The 12408-nt window shown below is 45.7% G+C and overlaps 1 protein-coding gene across 2 annotated transcripts in view; it reads right to left on the bottom strand.

Moving 5' to 3' along the window:
* The window catches only part of Zhx2 (zinc fingers and homeoboxes 2), a 153209-nt gene that overhangs the window by 120149 nt on the left and 20652 nt on the right, over positions 1-12408 (bottom strand). The gene's annotated exons all lie outside the window — the stretch shown is intronic.

Raw genomic sequence — 12408 nt, 5'->3', positions numbered from 1 at the left:
GTCTGGGTCTTGTCGTTCACACGTATTGTCTTTGTTATTTGTATGTGGTCATTGTGTCTTGTCGGGCTCTGGCACCTCGCCAGTCCAGAGGGCTCTTGAGGTCCTTACATGTCGAAGCCATGTCTTCAGTGTCTATTCCTCTCCTACAACCACTCCTCCAGCACCTGGAACCAACTAGGCCAACAGAAGAAATCTCCCATCATGCAATAGCATTTGGACTGTGCACATACCTTCTATCTTTGAGCTCTCTTCACTTGTATACATACGCTTAACTCTCTAGACCGGGTGGACCCTGAAACCCTTAAATAGTGACCATGTGCACCAGCCCCATAGTTCTTTTGTTGCCTGTGACAAACTTGAGAAAGGTTTGTCAGCTGCATGAAGCAATAGCCAGCTATAGCCCACAACAACAGCAACACAATGATGACTATGATCACGATGATGATGATGATGATGATGATGATGATGATGATGATGACTATGATGATGATGATGACAATGAAGACAACAACAGTGAGTTGGCTGAATCCTAAGCAATGAAGATCTTGATTCATGCAAATGTCCTCATCATTAAAAAACAAAAACAGGGCAGGAACTTGGAGGCAGGATCTGATGTAGAAGCCATAGAGGGGTCCCTCACAGGGCTAGTCCTAGATGCCAAGTTCCTTCTTGAGACACATTTTTAAAGCACATTTTTGAACTTTCGTGAGGGACAAAGAGGGCCTGGAAGGGAGCTCCCCTTGCTAAGTGTCTTATCAATGACAATGAGGTCATGTGACAAGGCCTGATGGAAGTCTGGCTAATTCGGACACAGACATGGGTATCCAATGTGACTACAGTCACCTTACAGAGATGAAGGGTGAGTGAGGCTGTAAATATTTCATAAGTAACCCCTCCCCCTTCCTTCCTTTGCTTAGTGAGCCTTTTCCATCTCCAAAGTGAAAAGCAGGTGCCAAACAGATGATAACCTGGGATTGGTTTTCCTCTTACTACAAGCCAACATCTGGATGTCTATCTGGATGAACTAATTTGATGTTGGTTAGTGTACTGGCTACTTTTGTGTGTCAACTTGATACAGCTAGAGCTATCAGAGAGGAAGGGGCCTCACTTGAGGTAACACCTCCATGAGCTCCAGCTGTAAGGCATTTTCTCAATTAGTGATCAGTGTGGGAGAGCCCAGCCCATGATGGATGTGTACCATCACTCAGCTGGTGGTACTGGGTTCTATAAAAAAAAGCAAGCTGAGCAAGCCATGTGATGTGAGCCAGTAAGCAGCACCCCTCTCTGGCCTCTGCATCAGCTTTTGCCTGCAGGTACCAACCCCGGTTGAGTTCCTCTCTTGACTTCCTCCAATGATGGGCTATGATGTGGAAGTGTAGGCCAACTAGAACCTTTTCCTTTGCTCATGGTGCTTTATCACAGCAATAGAAACCCTAACTAAGACAGCTAGTACAGGATCTCTATAGAATGCTTGGGAAAGCCACTGGCTCATGTAGCTTCAAGCATGGTCCTGGATTCATACTTAGCCAAACAGTGAATAAGAAGAGGTTAGCGAGCTGGGCAGTGGTGGCACAGGCCTGTAATCCCAGCACTTAGGAGGCAGAGGCAGGCGGATTTCTGAATTCAAGGCCAGCCTGGTCTACAAAGTGAGTTCCAGGACAGCCAGGGCTATACAGAGAAGCCTTGTCTCAAAAAAAAAAAAAAAAAAAAGGTTCGTGAAATGTTGCAAGGTGAAGCAGTGAAGCAGGCCCTTTAGATGGGCTGTCAGGAAGTTGTCTGGGTTCTGGAGAGGTTGGGACCACTGAGGACCCAGTACACTATGAAGGTTTCTTGGGGAAGGAGAAACGTGCCTGTTTGTTTGAGGGCCTCTGAACAAACAGCTTTGACACAATCTAGAGGAATCAAGGACCCTTAATACAAGGCTCTTGCCAAGTTCACTGGGCCTGCCTAGAGGTTACAAGGAGAAGTCCAGACAGTATCTAGCCTCCAGCTGGTGCAGCAGCTTTATCTTTGAGGATGGCAGGTGCTCAGTTGAAGTATTCGCTGCAGAGCAATGGATAAGACTCACAGTCTACTTCTGGCAAAGGGCTGGAACCCTCCGGCTGCCGAGAGTTGGAGGACTATCGGCAGCTTCTGGTTTCTGCGCATGCCTATTGGTGCTCTAGGTCCAGTCAAGAGAACACCTCTAGCCCGATTCTCTCAGTTCTCTAAGGCCCTCAGTACACTTCTGTGTCCTGTACTGAACAGGACACGACCATTTTCTGCATCCTTCCAGCGGTGCCACTGTGGGCCTGGGGTCAGGGGTCATAGAAAACATGACGCCAGGTTAAGTCTTCCTGAGCTATCAGTGCAACTCCCCAAATGCAGTTATCTTCCTATTGTCTCACATGGAAACTATGCCACATGGGAGAAGTCTGGTGCTGAGAACAGTGCGTGATAACACAATACTATGGGCAACGAGGAGCTAAGAGTGCGAACTGCGGCTCAGGAAAGCAAGAAGAACATGGATGCGGTGTGTGGGAGGCTTAGCTGACATCAAGGACTTGCTTGTCCTTCTCAGTCTCTGATTTCCTGACTACATTTCCCAGCCTCCCTTGCAGTCCCATATGACTTTGTAACTGCTTTCTGGCCAGGGGAACTCAAATAGAGTGATGTGATCAATTCTAACTGACTTGACTAATAGAAAGCCCCCCATTTGTAGTTCTTATAGTTTTTCCATCCACCACCAAACCGTGCGTGGGGTGTGAGCTCTCTGAACCAGAGGGAGGCGGGGCTACAAGAAAGATAGCCTTGTGTGTCCTGAACGATTGTAGGCTTAACACACCGGATTGGTGGTGTAAGCAAGAAACAAAGTCTTAATGTGTTGAGTCATTTTGATTTTGGATCACCACAGTTATTAACCCAATGTCGTATCATCTCTAAGTAGTTGAGTAGCTTTGGAGAAGTTTCTTAGCCTCCCAACTTCGATTTTTCTCATGTAGAAAGTAAGAGTTAGTAGCCCTCCTTCATTCTAATGATCGAGTCAATGTTTATAAAGCTCCCACAGCCAAGGCTTCCTGGTGACTTAAGTGGGCCCTGGTTGGTTTTGCCTTTCACAATCTCTTTCTCCACACATAAATAATATTAACAAATAACTTTTTCACTGACAAAATAAAGTAAGTAATAAACATGAATTAGGTGTTATGACTGTATTGTAACATAGATACAATCCAGATTGATATAATTATGATGCCTAGTCCTGTTTTTTATACTTGACTTTACATTCATTCTTGTATTCTTTGCTTTCTTCCTGATTCTTTAAGAATCAGGAATTAAATGTTCTTTGGGGGTTTAAAAGTATCATGGACCACAGGCATGGTGCTGCTGTATCAGAGGAGCTGGCCACCTTCTAGAATGCCCAGCCTAGAACTCATATAATGTTTACAACTAAATGGGCATTTATAAATATAATAGTAGCTATGGAGCACGAGACAGCATTGGATGGTTGTGAAGCTGCCTTTGCATCCTGCATTTCCTCCAACCCTCATCCTTGACTTGAGATGGCCATGCCTGTATTTTATGACGAGAAAGTGGAGGATGAAGGCTGTGACTGAGTGGTATGTGCAAAAAGAGCCCAGCAGTCCCTGGACACTCTCCTTCTTAGCTCCCCTTAGTTTTTCGGGCCTATGATGAGGCAGGGGCTCTTTTTAAAACCTGTTTTAGTGACTGACAAGATCAACTGTTGCTGAGGATGAGTGTTGAAAGCAAGAACCGAAGCCACATCTCCTGGTGCCCCAGATGCTCGCTTTGCCACCTGTCTCTTCCATCTACCAGGGGCTGTGACACAGAACTGATAGATGACAGTCTGGAAGAGAGTGGCAGACAAGCCAACACCTCCTTTAACAGAACAGAGAAGAACCTGCTCAGGGGATGAAACCAAACACCTCGTGCCAGATTAAAGTAGGCTTCTCATTCTCTACCCAAACGTACTCTTCGGAAGGTCTAATTATAGTGACTTCTATTTTCTTGTAAATAATCACATCTGTCATAACTGATTTAACTGATCCAAGACTCCAAGTTGGCAATCTTGGTGGCCCGAGCCAATGTGTCAATTATGCCAACGAGGCTGTGAGCAAAAGTTGCATGAAATGGAAGAGAAAGAGGAAAAAGAAATCAGTCACAGTCATATAGACAGTGGGGACCAATATGTGCTTTTTCACAGCCATAATATCAACACAAACTCCTAAACCTGGCCAACGCATGTCAATCCCTTGACAACCTGACTTAGTACAACAGATGCAGTCAGCCAGTTCCCAGAAAATGAAAACAATCTTTTTAGTAGAGAGCCAACCCTAAAGACTGGCTTCTTTGATATCTTTTTATTCTAAGTAGATACCGCAAGGAACTTGCTATGGCTCTTCACGATTCTTTTCAGGAAGACGGGAGACTAGAAGGGCTTTTGTGACTGATTGCCTCCCAGGGACTTTGAGACTGTCTTCCGAGCACTGCTGCTCATTCAACAAAGACTAGTGGCTACAACTGGACCGGGATCCATGCTTTTGATCCAGCCTATCTATCCGTATGATGTTGTGACTAAGCAAATCAGTTATCCTTCCTGAATTCATCCCAGCTTCTCATTTCTAGATGATGGTGAGAAGCCTACCTGCCAGAACCTGTGGGGCTTAAATGATGCAAAACTGGGACATGACAGCCCAGTGTAGTGGTGTGATAATTTGTCTATGCTCAGCCAGGGAGTGGCACTATTAGAAGGTATGGCCCTGCTGGAGTAGGTGTGGCCTTGTTGGAGTAGGGATGGCACTGAGGGCTTTAAGACCCTCATCCTAGCTGCCTGGAAGCTAGTATTCTGCTAGCAGCCTCCAGACAAAGATGTAGACCTCTCGGCTCAGCCTGTGCCATGCCTGCCTGGATGCTGCCATGCTCCCGCCTTGATGATACTGGACTGAACCTCTGAACCTGTAAGCCAGCCCCAACTAAATGTCATTCTTATAAGAGTTGCCTTGGTCATGGTGTCTGTTCACAGCAGTAAAACCCTAACTAAGACAAGTGGGGTAAGTCCTACACAAGTATCTAGTCATCATTACCAGGTTATTAAATGCCGAGTCTGCTGTCAGCCCTTGAGGATGACTTCTTTCTACAGTCCAGTTTCTCTACATGCTCCACCCAGTTACAGTATGCATCAGAGAATGAAAAAGACATATACCTCTCTCAGGGGCCCCCAAAGTCCTCTTGTCAGTCAAAATCTAAAAGTCTTTGAATTCGATGGACAGTAGTAAGAGAGCATCTCCCAGGTAAGAAGGCAAGGAAAGGAAAGTGGCTGATCCCCAGTACGCACCTCACAGGAAATGATACATGTTCTGCGTTACCTGAGCCTGGCCATTTCAGTCTTCCTTGGGTCTGGCCACTGTCTGTGATCAGATGTGTCAAGAAGGCAGATGCTTAAACCAGTAGCCCATGCTTCCAGGCTGGCTCAACTACTTATCTGTGGCATGCGTTTGGACCAATTACACCAGCTTTCTCAGTTCTTGGTTTCCTCTGCTCTAAAATGAGGGAAATAACAGAGCTTGCCTCTTAAGGCGGTGGTTAAGGGTAAACAATCGTCAGATGCCGACATCTTACAACAGGGTCAGGTTCACAGGAAGCAGGGCTTACACGACAGATGCATTAATGCTGCTGTGGTGGTCGTACTGTAAGACAATGGTCTCTCTTCCCTCACCCTGGATTTGCTAGTGTAACTTTTGATGTGTTAAAAATGATGTCCCACAGTACATCCCTCACTAGGACAAATTCTATTATTGTTACTATAGAAGGCTGGCATGCCTTAAAAGCACAGTGCTAAGAGGCCTGTCATCTATGTGTGAAGCTTCCAGAGAGGCTAGATCACCTTCTTCATAGGAAGCTCACACCCAGGGCAGAGACATGGAAGAAGGGAACTCTAGATGGAGAAACAGGGGAGCTACGCTCCAGCTCAGCGCTCTGATCCTATTTTGTGGCCACTGACGAGTTGTTTTTCTCCCTTTGGTATTAATATTCTCAGTGTTAAAACAAAGGGGGATTTTGGCTACAAATCTCAAGTCCATTCATATCTAAAAAACGCCAAATAACCGCAGCTACTAGAGCTGCCATGGATGAGGCCTTCGGCTTTGTGGCACTGTGTCATCCAGCCTTAGTGTCCTCTGGAACGCAGCCATTCTGGTACATTCACTGTTGCCCTTGTTTTCCCTGTCTTCTCAGGCACACACTTGCCATATGGCCTTGGTCGCAACTGTCCCCCTCTCTGGACTCCTCTTTCCCCATATAACCCCAATAGCACCTCACACCCTTCAACTCTCCCGCTGCCGCATTCACCATTGCCCTTTTCTAGCATAGTATATCATTTACCACTTAGCACCAGCATTGCCTTTTCTCTGTCTCTCCCCAGGTCAAAACAGTAAGTTCTAAGAGGGAAAAAAAAATCTTTATTTTCTTCTTCCTCAAAGCCCAAGGAGAGCACCTGGCATAGAACAGGTTAGAAACAAATGTTTGAGGACTCCATGGATAGATGAACAATAAGCATTATACATATACATATATACATATACATACACATAAGGTGCATAGTGGCCAAATTCTCAGCAGCCTTCCTAAATGTGAGAGGCCAGGACTGTTGCTCTCCTGCCTTCTTTCCATACTAAAGCATCTTGGTCCACTACTCCTGTCGCCATGAACCCTACTTTTCCTCTAGGGGATGTGGCTCATAATGCGTGAGCTGGTAATGACTCTCTCCTTCTTTTGTCTGGATGGGGCTGGTCTCCTGGAGAAATTTCTTGGCCTGTCTTCAGCCCTCAGAGTGCAGCAATGGCTTGCTCTGTGCGAGACCCTGCCTGGAAGATTCAAAGTTCCCTAGCTGAGCTCTTGCATGGAGGTCACCAGGGCAGGGTGTGTCAGAGTAGCCAGATGGTCATGGTCTCAAATTTGCCTCGATCAGCAACGCTGTGTGTATTTTGATCTTCAGCTGTCTGTCTCTCCACTCTGCCTACGTGGTCCTGGAGCTCCTCAGCTCGTGGAGTTGTACCATTTGCTGAGCCCCAAACTCCAACACCAGACACTCCGAGCTTTAAAAAGTAAAACATTCACCACCTTGTTCCAGACTGTCTGCAATCCCGGGCACTCTCCTTTGACACATTATTTCTGTGCGCGTTCCACTTTACCCACAATAATTGAAGCTGAGAGAAAGTCTGTGCTGGGGTCTGTGCTCCTAGGGGAGGGGAGTGACCACTGCTTCACTTTGCTACCCACGGCTCATCTCCGCGGTCAACTACCTACGGCTCACCCCCCGTGCTCAACTGGCTTGGATTTCGACAGCCCCAGGAGATAGACCTTTGGGCACATCTGTGAGGGAATTTCTAGATCATGTTAATTGAAGTGGGAAGAACCATATTAAAGGTGGGTAGCACTTTCCTTTGGTCAGAGCTCTAGGTGCAGTAAAAAAGGAGAAAGTGAGCTGAGCTCCACCATTCGTGTCTCTTTGCTTCCTGACTGTGAAGGCAAAGTGACCAGCTGTCCCAGGCTCCTGCTGCCACAGCTGACAGCTGCTCCTGATGCTATGCCTTCTCTGCCCAAAATAACCTTCACCCACAACATCGCTTCCTCTGTGTTATTTTATTACAGCAACAAATAAAGTAACTCATAGGATGCTGTTAAAAGATGTGTTTTATGTCCGTCACCCACTGAAGCCCTGCCTGCACTCGCATCCCCGGAGTCCCTACCACCACGTCTGAGTCACTAGATTTGGTCCATCCTTCCTGTCTGCCGAGACACCATTGCTTCCAACTTCAGGTCATCTCTGGCCACAAAGAAATGACAGTGACCTTGTACTGGATGCTTGTAAGGACTCCAGCAAAGGGGCTAAGCATTTTCTGTGTTGTCACATTTAATGATCCAAACAAGCCAGTGAGGAGGGAGGGTTACAGTTTCCTACAGTTTTACAAGCAGCTCATTGGGGGATTGTAAAGTGCCTTCCCTTGTCACCTTAGGTCATAAGTACCAGTGAACATTCTGAGGCCTACCAGCTGGACAACTTCAGTAGATAGTGCTTAAGGGCATACAAGCTACAAAAGAAAACAGGAACAGAATAGCAGAACATCCAGAGAACCCAAGCTCCCAAACAGGTCCCCCAGTCCAGCTGATGTCATCGGGGTCCATCTGCAATTTTTGGTGTGACCATTTTGTCCGAGGGGTGGATGACTAGCCTCCTCAGGTACCCTGATAAAAAGCAGGGATACATGACTCATTGCTACCCCCGTCATTCGGCAACTCAGAAAGCATTTTTAAAAAATGAAGTAAATCTGGCAAGCCCGTGCTGGATTCTCATAACTCCATCTTTGCCCCTTCAGCTCCCCAACACAGTGCTGGAAATGATCTGGAAACCAGAGGACTGGGGATCCAGAGGCTGACCCTGATAAAGGTTCCAACTCGGTCAGGACTGTGGTACATGTCCACCTACTCTCTCTAGCAAGTGGGACTGGGGATGAGGAAGAGATGTTCCTGGAGCAGGGTGAGAAGGAATCAGAGGGCCTGACTGGCAAGAGGGACTCTGCCCAGGGCCTGTGCACTCCCTTCCTGTCCTGTAATTCTGGAGCTTTAGGGCTGCAAGCAGTTGAATTAGAGAACCCTGAGTTCTTTCTGAACCATTCAGTGCCAGCGAGTCACCCTGTTGCATGGAAATGAGCGGCCTCTGTTTACTAAGTGCTTACCACTTGCTAAACACTGCACATAGCACTGGACTTGCATAATCTCTCAAAATGTCTAAAAATACCTTTTAGCAAAGAAAGACGAGAGGTTTATACCAGAACCCACCAGTTTCTAACCTACTCACCTCTGTCACATTCCTCCAAAGGTCATCTTTTCTAATCCCCTTTGCTACTATTTTTAGTATATGACTTCTTTAAGTACAGAACACTTAAATATACAGATAGACTAGCTAGCAAGTATACAACCATGACCCTTGCTTGCAGATGGTAAAGTGACCACGCAGAGTGGCCAGGATGGGTGGCAGGCTGGGCGTGGGGATGAAAGGGGTTGTGTGGGAGAGGGCATGTATCAGAGTCACATCTGCCTCTCTCCATATATTTTGGGACATAAACATGCCTGCCAGAAGGTACAGGGCTCCTGGGTCATCTGTTGTCTGAAAGCACTCAGGGTGGAAGTAACTAAATATGTCAAAGTGACATGCAGGTAAGCTTCCTTTTCCATGGGAGACTTTCTTGTAGAGACTTCTGGTTCATTCTCTTGCAAGCATGGCAACGTTGGTTGCTGTTTCAGTCTAGATGTGGCATGACTTCAGGACCTCCAAGTGTCCTGTCTCTCATTGAGGAGATAGAACTAATAGCATTTATTACCATCTCATTCTGGAGACACAAAACATCCCAGTCCCTCCCAGATCTAGCTTTCATAAGAAATGTCTTTCCTTTGCTCTGTGGTTACTGTTGAGATGTGTATGCATTGCAGAAGAGTCAACCCAGGGAAGCTGGATGCAGATCTTTCTGAGGGCGTTCACTCACTGGCTTGGTGACCAGCACACTGTCCCCTTCTCTGTGACTGACTCCTCAGCTGTCATCCTGACTTGTGAGTTAGCGGATATCCTGGGAATCCTCCTGAATAGTGACAATGCTCTCTAGAGCCCAGCTTCTTAACTATCAGAGTGGAGTAGTGATGTAACCGATCAAAAGAAATATCGGCAACAGTAAAAGGTTTCTGAAGATGTGTGATGGCCAAAGATGAACTCAAAATCAGATGTGTGCTGAATACAAGGTGTTTATGGCTACAGTCACTGAGCTGCATCTTATGATGTCACTGAATCCTTGGTTGTGAACATACAACATACATGCTTTGCATTGCATGTGCAGCCAGCTTTATTAGTGATTATTGTATATTATGATTATGATTACTGCATGTTATGAATTCTAGTGTCTTTCATTACCCGTGCAAAAATCCAGATCCCACAGAAACAAAATGGTGTAACTACAGAAAACAGAGACTTTTGATATTTGCCTGCCAGTGTTGCTCAGCATTTAAGTATCAAATTACTATACCTTTGAATTGTGCTTGGTTAGGATGTTGGATTTTAAAAGTTACTGAGTGGGTGATGGGTTTCATATAAAACTGTTAACTGGAGTTTCACTTGGGATTAAGACAGGGTTCCCTACAGCTTCTGAAATGGCCCTAAACATCTACCTGTCCCTTAGTCTTGTGTATTTACTGTATCTGAAAAATGTTGAAGATGTTGTGTGACTTGAGATATCAAACTCTCAGCCAAGGTTTAAATCTTTATACTTATGAAAGAAAAAACAATACACCTTTCTCATCAATGTGTGATTTGTTTTCATGCAATATATGAATGTAAATAAAAATATTATATTACATATAATATATAAAAGAATTGTAGTAAGAGGCATTTCTTCATGATTTATTCAGCAACTTCCATTTGTGTATCTATTTTATACACCTATATATTGGGCATTATAGAAAGAAATCTGGGTGAAAGGGGTTGTGTGGGCAGGAACGTTGAAGAAACCCAGGCTAGAGCAGTGTTATTATCGTTGGTGCTGCTATCTCTCACCCTGATATCTATATCTTCAGATATAGCTGTGTGGCCCTCACATAGAAGAGGAGTCAGGCAAAAAGACCATTAGTGTCTTACAAGTATTTAAAAGTGGAATTATAAGCACCATTATATGATGAGTGAATGAACTAGAAAAAGGTAAGGGACCTGTCCCAAGGGTCAGAGTGGCTGATTCTAGAAGCCAACGGATGCTGCCATTAACCTTGGACCCTAGGCATCATCATGGCTGTGATCTTAACCCTCACTGTGGGCATCCCATGTACTCTTGGTAGACCCTTAGCTCCATAAGCAGGAGCCTTAAGCCTTCACTTCCAGGGCAAGGCCACCACCAAATGCCTCACATGTCAATTTGATTGCAAAACACTATTTTGCTCTTTCTACCTATAACCCCTGATTGTAATGTTTCTGCTTTCCTTCCCATGCAGTGTAGAATTCTGAATGAATGTGAGAAACAAAAACGGATTCCCTCAATCAACAGATATACAGCATTTTCAAAACCCTTAGGAAAAAATGGTTTATTTTCTCCATTAGCAGAAGCTTAAAGGGATAATTCTTTCAATTATATTATTCAGTAACAACGCTATTTAGGGCCTGACTGATGGTCTGATTTGTAGTTAATAGGTCAGTGGCTCGCTCATTGGAAAATATCTGAGGCTGCCTGCGAGGAGCCAGGCCTTGCTCCATCCCCGATGATCTAACAGTGACAGCATGAGTTGCTCCCTGGCAGGCTGCTCTGGGTCAGATCCCCCTCCAGACCCATGGCCTGCCTGCTTTACCCTTTGCACCATGGCTATAGCAGCCTTTCTCCACCTCCTGGCTGAGCTCTGACAATGAGAAGAAGGAAAGCAAGATGAAGGTCGAAGATAGAGATCTCTGCTCTCTGTTCCCACTGTGAGACCAGAGGGAAATACAGTCTTGAGCCTCAGGCTTCCAGTCTGTGGAATGGGGCAAGGCTAATTCTTACCATGAATCTAGCTTGCATGTCTCAGTGTATCTAGCACAGTGCCTGGCCTCAGTAGGCATGGGTCAATATTGGCCTGTACACGTACTCTTAAATGGGACAGCCATTCTCCTGAGTTCCAGGCCAATCCCCCTCTGGCCCCTTCAGGCAGAACTTCCAGCCTCGCCATCTAGTTCTTGTCTAGTTCTTGGGTACTTTGTTTTGTTTGTCTTTTTTGTTTTGTTTTGTTTTTGTTGTTTTGTTTTTTTGTTCTTGTAGATCCTGTTTAACCCTGCCTGTCTCTAAAGCAGCTCACAAACTCTCTTGACATTGTTTGTTTACTGCCCTTCTTTCTTGTTGGATACCCAACTTTACACTCCGTGGTGCAGGTAGTATTTATGAGTTTTCTCTAACTCGTGCTTGGAGTAAAGCCTGTTTGTGTCCATTTCCACAGATGGGAAGACCGAGGTATAAAGGCCAATGGAACACAATAATTAAGGATCACAGTTGTCATAATATTTTGTGAGACACCCCTGAGAAATGTGGCCTTCTGTGGTGCTCGGTGCTACAACAGGATTTAGCTCTAGCTGTCTGGCACAGGGACCTGCTTGTCTGGATTCTCTTCTCTTATTGGACTCCCTCCGTGCTGGCCACCTTATCCAAGAACTGTTTTAGGTCAGTCTTTGCCTTGGGGGTCTGCTCCTAAGAAGCCCAAATCCAGACAGTCTTGGTATCAGAGCACAGAAGAGCTTGGGGTAACGTTCTTGAACCCGTGGTTGGGGCAGGGTTTTTCCTTGGAGCTTCGGCCTTGCTTGTGGTGACCCACAAGCCTCCGATCCAGTCTCACCTCTGCACATGGCACGGAGTG

Source organism: Mastomys coucha, unplaced genomic scaffold (assembly GCF_008632895.1).
Source record: "Mastomys coucha isolate ucsf_1 unplaced genomic scaffold, UCSF_Mcou_1 pScaffold7, whole genome shotgun sequence".
Classification (NCBI taxonomy): Eukaryota; Metazoa; Chordata; class Mammalia; order Rodentia; family Muridae; genus Mastomys; species Mastomys coucha.
This window is presented reverse-complemented; position numbering and strand designations above follow the sequence as displayed.